The sequence below is a fragment of the Anser cygnoides genome, chromosome 7, assembly GCF_040182565.1.
Source record: "Anser cygnoides isolate HZ-2024a breed goose chromosome 7, Taihu_goose_T2T_genome, whole genome shotgun sequence".
Taxonomy (NCBI): Eukaryota; Metazoa; Chordata; class Aves; order Anseriformes; family Anatidae; genus Anser; species Anser cygnoides.
Genome location: NC_089879.1, coordinates 578,345 through 586,220, shown reverse-complemented (window position 1 = coordinate 586,220; position 7,876 = coordinate 578,345).

Below are 7,876 nucleotides of genomic sequence, written 5' to 3'. Positions count from 1 at the left end.
ACTCACACAGTTCTTCATTGTACAAAGTCCCTGCCAAAATGTGTCGCAAAGCTTTTTGGCTGTAATGTTGCAGCAGTTAGCTGAAGGGAGTTACAAGTAGCCTTCTGTTCATTTAAAAAAAAAAAGTCAAAATGAAAATAAGCAAAGCCCCATGCTCCACGAGAAGTGCCTGTCTATTCTCTGGTGATGGGCTGCTTCTGTCCCTCTTCCTGAGTGGGAAGGCTGCTCAGTGGCCGGAGGAGTTGCCAAGATCAACAGGTGAGTACTTGCTGCTTTCATGGGAAGGCTAGCAGATGGCACCTGAGTCTCGTGGACAGGCAGAAACATCCACGAGCCGGGTGTTCAAGTCTCTGCTGGGTATGAGAGAGTCACAAATCTTCGTGCTTGGTGCCACTGTTTTTCTCTAGCTTGTGTCATTGCTGCAAGTGACAGGAGACGAGTTGGGAAGGTAAGATCAGGCCGTGTCCCTTCTCTGTTGCTGGTTGTAGTCCTCAGGATAGAGTTGTTTCAGAGGGGACGGCCAGATGGTGGTTTTCTGTGATCATTCGGTTCTGCAGTGAGACCTCTGGTGCATGTAACCTCTGCCTGGTGTTTGTACAGTGGAAACTGCCTGTCCTGTGCTGCAGCTGTGGTAGTCACTGCCAAACGCGGGGGCTCAGGGCAGCACTTGTGCCCCACGGGGCTGGTGGGGAAGTACCCGGTATCGCAGGCCAGAAACCTTCCCAGTCTTCCCCTAAAGCCTGCTGCGTCCTGCTGCTGCCCCGTCACCAAGGCACGTTTCACATCTTGCAAAGGGCAGCAGCCTCCTTGCACCTGAGCGTGTGGCATTCCTGAGATCGCTGGGCCCTTCAGAGAGCAAACAACACGTGGCTACCTGATACTCCGTGCAAGTGGAGAGGGAAAGGAAAAATGTCGGTGTTGAGCCCTCACCAGGTCCTTTGTCAGCCGCCAGAAGGACAGAACTGGTTTGTTGCCCTTTCCTGCCGGGAGGAAGGGGAGGCGCTGGGACCATCTTCCCCAGGGGACTGAGAGGTTGCATCTGGTGGTGCTTTTTTTTTCTTTCCTCTTTACCCTGGTGACGGCCAGGTGGCCTGACACGTGTCTGTATTAACGGCAGCTTAAAGGATGAAGCAGATGAGTGAAACTCGAGTACTGCAGGTGAGTCACCAGATTGTTGATCACTTTACTAAGAACTGCTACAGAGATTGTCAATAAAGACAGAAAATAGTGCTTAGGGGGCACGTGAGTGGACTGAACGTTAGTATACTTCTCTTAACCGGTGGCTCAGTTCTACAAGTGGGTTTACACACCAGCCTTAGACAATATCCCAATAAAAAGCACAACTTCAGACCTGCGTATGGAAATTGAAGAAGCTGGCTCGCTTTGCCTCACTGAAAAGATTATTCTTCAGTTTTGGCAAGGCTTAAAGTGAAAATCCAGCAGCAAATTGGCTCTTTTGCCTTGGCCATTATGCAGATAAATGACAAGAATTTTCTCAGCAAATGTAGAAGCATAAGCCAAGAGCGCGCTAATGTTTCATTTCTAATCTGATTTTAAAAAGTTACTGTAGAAGTTTCTAAGTGTCATTTTTAATAACACAAAGTTTCAAATGGTTTACTTTAGTCTTTTATTCCGCCGAAGTAAAAGCTCCATTAGGCTAAAAACTAAGTGGAAATTCTCCAAAGATAGTAAGCTGTCCTTAGTATTGTGTGCAAATTGGTTTTGTGCTGCCCTTTGAACACCACTAACCAGTTCCTGTGCTCTGTGACATTATACTTCTGCGCAATTCTTAAGGCTTCCCTTCATATACTTCTAGAACTTGTACGTGGCTCGAGGAAATGGTGGGCCTTTTTCAGTCCATCTCAGCTTTTTATAGTCTCCTCTGCTCCACGCTGTGGTTTTGGAGGTTTCCTCCTGAGCACTACAGCTGTGCTTCAGCTCAAACAGCTGATTTCCTAAATGTGAGCCCTGCAGATTTAAGCTTGTTTTTCTTTTTTTTCTCCAATATTTTATTCTGACTTGAGCAAACACTAAACTTACCGGTATTTTTTTGTAATAAGGTGTTTTGCTAATATTCTGAATCTGTAGATTGCAGCTATATGTGCATAACCTATGTTCCTTTTATTTAGCCTTATGTCTAATGCATCTTGAGAAGTTTTTCAAGTCTTAAGAGTCTCCTTTACGCCCTTGGTGTAAAAAGGCTCACTCTCAGCTCACTCTGCCTGGTAGGATTCACACCTTGTCAAGGGGAAGCCGCATATTTTGTAGAACTGAAGAGTGAGTTCGGTTATTTTCTGTTCAAAACCGGCATTTTTTACCAAATTTTTTACCCTAGCTTTTCTGACTTACACGTAGTTACTTCTAATAAACTTGGTAGGTGGCCTGACTTAATAGCTTCTGGTGCTTTGTGAGATGTAGGATGACTCAGAAAATCTGCAGGTGAGGGCTGGGGACTGCAGAGATGCTGATTTGGGAAGGGAGCGCTGGTTTAGAAAATGGCAGCGTACATCTGTGCGTTCTGCCTTGGTCTCCCCAGCAACTGGCCTGCTTAATTGCCTCGGTTTGTGCCACCTCCTTTGGTAAGGAACTGGAACAGGAAGGGTCTGTCAGCCGCTCGAGCCCCGTGCCTCGTGTCCATGTAAACGCGGCCGTGCTTTGGGGTGGCAGTGTCCAGGGGCACGCTGCCTGGCGGCAGGGTCCCCTGCAGGCTGGGTTAGCTGAAGGGAAGGGAATTCGGCTGAGCCCGTGTCGGAGCTGTAGCACTTCATGGTGCACTATTTAGGTAACTTGCTGTATACTCTAATAAAGCCATCACAGCGACTTACAGAATAAAAAGCCTTGCGTTTTCGGTTCCGCTGGGGATCCTAAGCTGTAGATGGGGCTTGACTGGTTGCCTGACAGGCTCGTACTTGGCTTACTGCCACTTTGATGCGGAAAGGCCTTTGTGCCTTGCACCTTGCGCTGCCCTGCCCTGCTGGCGGCTCCAGCTGGGAGGCTGCCGGCTGGCGATGGCCGGGAGCGCGGGGCCGCTGGGGGGGCGGTGGGAGCTCTGGTCGGGCGCCTCCCTGCCAGGCCGTGACCGGGGGCACGGAGAGCCCAGCCCTGCTGCCGCCAGGGCATCTGCGTGCCTCGCCCAGGGCCTGCCGCAGCGGGGCGGCCGCAGCAGTCGCGCAGTGCTCTGCGCCCGCGGCCTTGCTGTTGTCCAGCTGCGAGCGCCACGCGGCAGTGGGGCTGGGAACCGGGCGTGCCATGCTGCCTACGGGAAAAGCCCATGTTAGCCGTTCTTGTAGCATAAACTTCTCAGTTCCTCAGGCTGTTTGTTGACCTGAAGTAAGCATTTTGCGTAGTCTGACTGCGAATTCAACTTTTTTTGTGATGTAGTATTGAATAGGGGAAAAGAAATTTTAAAGTGAATGGGATGAAAATCTGTTTCGCAACCGACTCTGCCTTTGTCATTCGTGACAGACCTGTTGAGACTGCTTTTAGGGAGAGGATTTTGCACAGTTGATTTGTGCAGCATTCCTTAAGGTCATCATTTTTGAGCATTTCACCTCACTTTTTCTCACTAAGAGAAAACTTCCTCCCCGTCTTAAACAAAGCAGAATTACAGCCACCAGCTTTGCCCATCACGCCCCAGCTGGCTGGTTGTGATTCCGCTTTTAGTGCTTGGATGAATTTCACCTTCCTCTTCGTCCTGCACTTGTGGTGGCTAAATAAATAGCACCCGGCTAGCTGTGGAGGGGTTCAGCCATACGTGTGCCCCTGGCTGGTCAGTGCGAAGAGCCCTAAGCAGGGGAGGTCTGGAAGCCCCAGCAGCGGCAGGGCCCTGAGGCCCCCGGCTCTGCTCCACGGATGAGCAGCGGCACAGAGGCCTCGCCCCGGCAGCGCCATGGGCGTGGGTACCTCAGACCGTGAAAGGCAGAGCTTGGCTGTAATATTTTTTGTGAAAATAATCTTGTGTTGGAATCTCGACCAAAATTCTCAAACACTGCCCTAGTGCGCTTCCTTAGCGCAGCAGAGGGTTTAGAAGCCCTAAGGCAGCCGTTTTGTGGTTCCTGCTGTTAACACCGTGCTCGTTGCTGCCTGTGGGCAGCTGGAGCAGGAGGGTGCTGTGGGGCCAGGCGAGGCCCCAGCTCCGGGGCTGCTGCGCACCCCAGGAGGGAGCCACCGGGAGGGCAGCGGGCTGCAGGCCGTGCCGGTGCTGCCGTCACCCTCGCGTCTGGAGGGGGCCTCTGCCAGCAGGCGGCTTGCCCGCACGCGGCGGCCTCGGGGATGCGCCCAGGCCTCTGAGACGCGCCCTTCGCCGCCGCTGGCGTGGGGCCAGGCTGCCCGAGCGCCGCTGGAAGGACGAAGCAACCCCGGCCGGGAGGTCCTGGCGCTGAGAGTGCTGCTGGAAATGTGGAACGAGCCCGTGAGGTCAGGCCGTTGTGAAAATCAGAACCAGAGCTCCAGTCAGGGCTAGCCTGGTGGGGCAGCACCGCGATTTGTCCTTGCTAGTTTGGTTTAGTTGCTCCTGGCACCGGTCTTGTTCCTGTGGGGTTTTCTACCAATCCCTCGGGGAAAAAACTGTCTTTATGGCTGAATTCACTGCACTTCAGCAATAGCTGTGTTTTATGTTTATATATCCTGCTGGCTCGGCTGCGGCCTTGAAACAGAAACCCCTTCTGGGTCTGCAGCTTCTCTTCCTAGGTAGGAGAAATTGGGAACCTGGACAGCCATCCTTAAAGGTGAAAGCAGCCTTACGCTGGTCAAAGGCATGACTGCTATTCTGGTACATAGTAATTTTCTTATTTTGCTGGATCTTAAGATTATTATTACTATCCATTTTTATTGCTACTTGTAGCAGAGGATTTCTAAGCAGCATTGATGCGTTCTGTCCCGTGTCTAGGGGTTAATGGTTATTTTGCAAGACCTGGTGGCTGTGTGGGACACGGATGGGGCCTGGACTGCCCCTGCCCTGTCCCTTGGGGTGTCTGTCAGGGCCCGGTCCCTGGCTCACATGGCCCCCACTCATCAACCCTGCAGCGGGCAGGGCTGCATCTGTCTGCATGCTGCAAATCTCCGAGCTTTCAGACTGAGCTCAGGTGCAGCACGAGGGCTGGGTAAAGTGCGGGGCTGCTCAGGACACGGGGTCTGCCTGTGTTAGTACACGGCACAGGGCTCAGACACACAGCCTGGCTCTACAGCCCTGCTCCAGCCCTCCCAGTTAAAGAGGAAGCTGCTCGAATCCAATCCAATGCCAATCTTGTACGGAAAATATTTTCTTTCCCCTAAGCTTTTTTAATATAAGTGCATATTATAGAACACAAATTTAGGCAAGGGGGGGGGGGGGGGAACACAAATTGTAAGTGCTTTTAAATTAGCTAGTAAATGCTAAAACATTTGGCTTTGGTGACAAAAACCTAGTGTGGGCTAAAGAGATTTTCTATTTCAAATATATTCTAAAGTGCAGCTGAACTGACCACGTAGCAAAGCCCCACCTGGGGGTTTCTGAGCTGAGGGCTGTGGTTGATGGAGATGGTGATGATCCTGGGGCGGGTGAACACGAAGCATTAGCACCGCAGGGCGCTGGGGGCTCCTCCTTTCTGGCACTAGGGGTCCCGGCCAGGCCAGCAGCTGCCCCCCACCTCTGCCAGCCCCTTGCAGGGGCACGGCACAGCCTCACCCACAGCCCGGCCCCTGGGTGGGGAAGTGGGCTGGGGCCGAGTCCCTGAAACAGCATCTTCCCCACAAGGTGCCCGTGGGTGAGCGTGGGCTGGAGTGCAGAGGCAGGTTTGCAGGAGGCGGGTGGTGGGGGCCGGAGCAGGATGGCACCTGGGTGCTGCTGGGGGGGCTCCTGCCTCCGGGGGAGGCAGGCGTGGGGCTGTGGCACAGGGACCAGGATGGGGGAGCTGCAGCCCCCTGTCCTCGGGCCACTTGCGAGCAAGCTGGACCTGGGTCTGCAGTCATACATCTACGCCGTCTCCGAAATTTGGTCTTGTTTTTCATCTTATTACTGGTTTTGGGGTGGGGGATCTTTCTGCTTTGATTCTCTTTATGACTTTCCTCCACCCCATAATTTTGCTCAACAATATTGCTTGCAGAAGCCTGTAATGAATCAGTATGGTTTTAATTTGCTTATGGGTGTGAGCTAATGAAGGGTTTGGGATCAGGCTTTGCTGGCTGGCGCTGTATCGCCGAGTGCCTCTGCCCGGCTGGGCGCGGGTCGCGCCGCGGGGAGCAGCGGGGACAGGCAGCGCGCTGCTGCAGAGGGCCTGGGTCGCTGCCAGTGTCCGACACAGATACCTGCATCAGTGAGATTTAAGTAAGAATCCTCATATCGCTGCAGCCCCTCCAAGCCGTATTCATTTATAATTTCCACAGCTGAAGTTCAGTTGCTACAGAAAAATTGAATTTTCCCAGCGGCGTGGAGGCTTGGTTGATGAATCACCGCACTTTATTAGCTAATCTTAGATCTGCTGTGAATTACTCAGTGAGTGCTGATACAAAGTGAGCTGAGAAAATGCTTGGTTTGAGTCGTTTAATTTTAGAATTTGGGTCTCTTCCCCAGCAGAGAGGGTGTGAGCGCATGTGGGCTCAGAGCCACCGGTGTCGGTGTGTGCTGCTCTGCCGGCGGGCATGGAAGCAAAGGCAAACATAAAAGTATGCGTGGTTTCCTCAAGTTAGACCCATCCGAGAACTTCAGTTATGTGAAGGTACTTTTAAATTCAGGAATAAATGTGTGTAATTAAGGATGTATTTAATTAGATGGATTATGTAGTTGGGCTAGAGAGTGCCAAGAAGGGGGCTTGTATTACCAAAATGAAGTGTTAAAATCTGGTGGGAGGGAACACAAAAAGGTTTTGTCTGGAATTCACTGGTTTTTAGCTCTTACTCCACAGACATTACTGGTTTCTGAATACCCTCAAAAGATGAGTGATAAAGCAAGATCACACACGTCCCCATTTGGAAAATGTGGAGAGTCCTAAAACCCAACACCCCAGACCTTTGGGGCTGGCTGGAGGTGCTGTGAGTGCCGCAGTGCCGCGGCACTGCCCGCTGCCCATCCTGACGCCTCTGGCTGCCCCCACGCAGCCTCCCGGGGCTCCCGGTGCCCTCCCTGGCTGCAGCGGGCAGAGGCTGCAATAACGTCCCCGCTCTGCCCGCTGCATCCCACGGCCGATGCGATGCTGGCTGAGGCTGTGCCGCCTTTACAGGAGCACCGGGACAGGCCCCGCAGGGCCACGGGGGCACCGGGCACATTGCCGTGGGTGCCGTTCTGCTGGGGGCTCGGCCGCCGGAGTCATCCCGTGTCAGACTGAAGAGCTGCTGACGTAGCATCCGTCTGCTTTTGAAGGAAAATGAGAAAATATACAGGAAAATGCAGAAAATATTCTCAAGGACCACCACAAAGTGCCCTGACTGCTAAAGGGGCTGCCCAAACATTTCATGGCTAATCTACCACCTGAAGCACAAGGATCGCTAAGTTGTTCTGCGCAGTGATTGCTGCTTTAGCCATAGAAGTGTTTAGCCTGTTTTCCGAAAGTTTTCTTTTTAACATAGTATCTTGTGATGTGGAGTTCCACAAGACTAAAGCATTTTGGGAAGGATTTTATGGCCTTCATTTCCTCCGTTTTCAGTATTTAAATAAGTATCGCACTTCCATTGTCTCCAGTAAAATTGAACAGTTTATTACTTTATTGTCTCTTAGCTGGTTTCTAACCTTAATTGCTTAATAGACTAATGCGAGGGATTTTGTAAAAAGATGGTGTTGCCATACAAACTGTGTCATCAGGTTCTTCATCTGATGTTTGTTGGCATATCGGGGAGCTGTTCAGGTTTCACCCCAAACCTCTTTCCCTGTCTGTTCCCTGCATGTGCACCCAGAGCTGGGGCA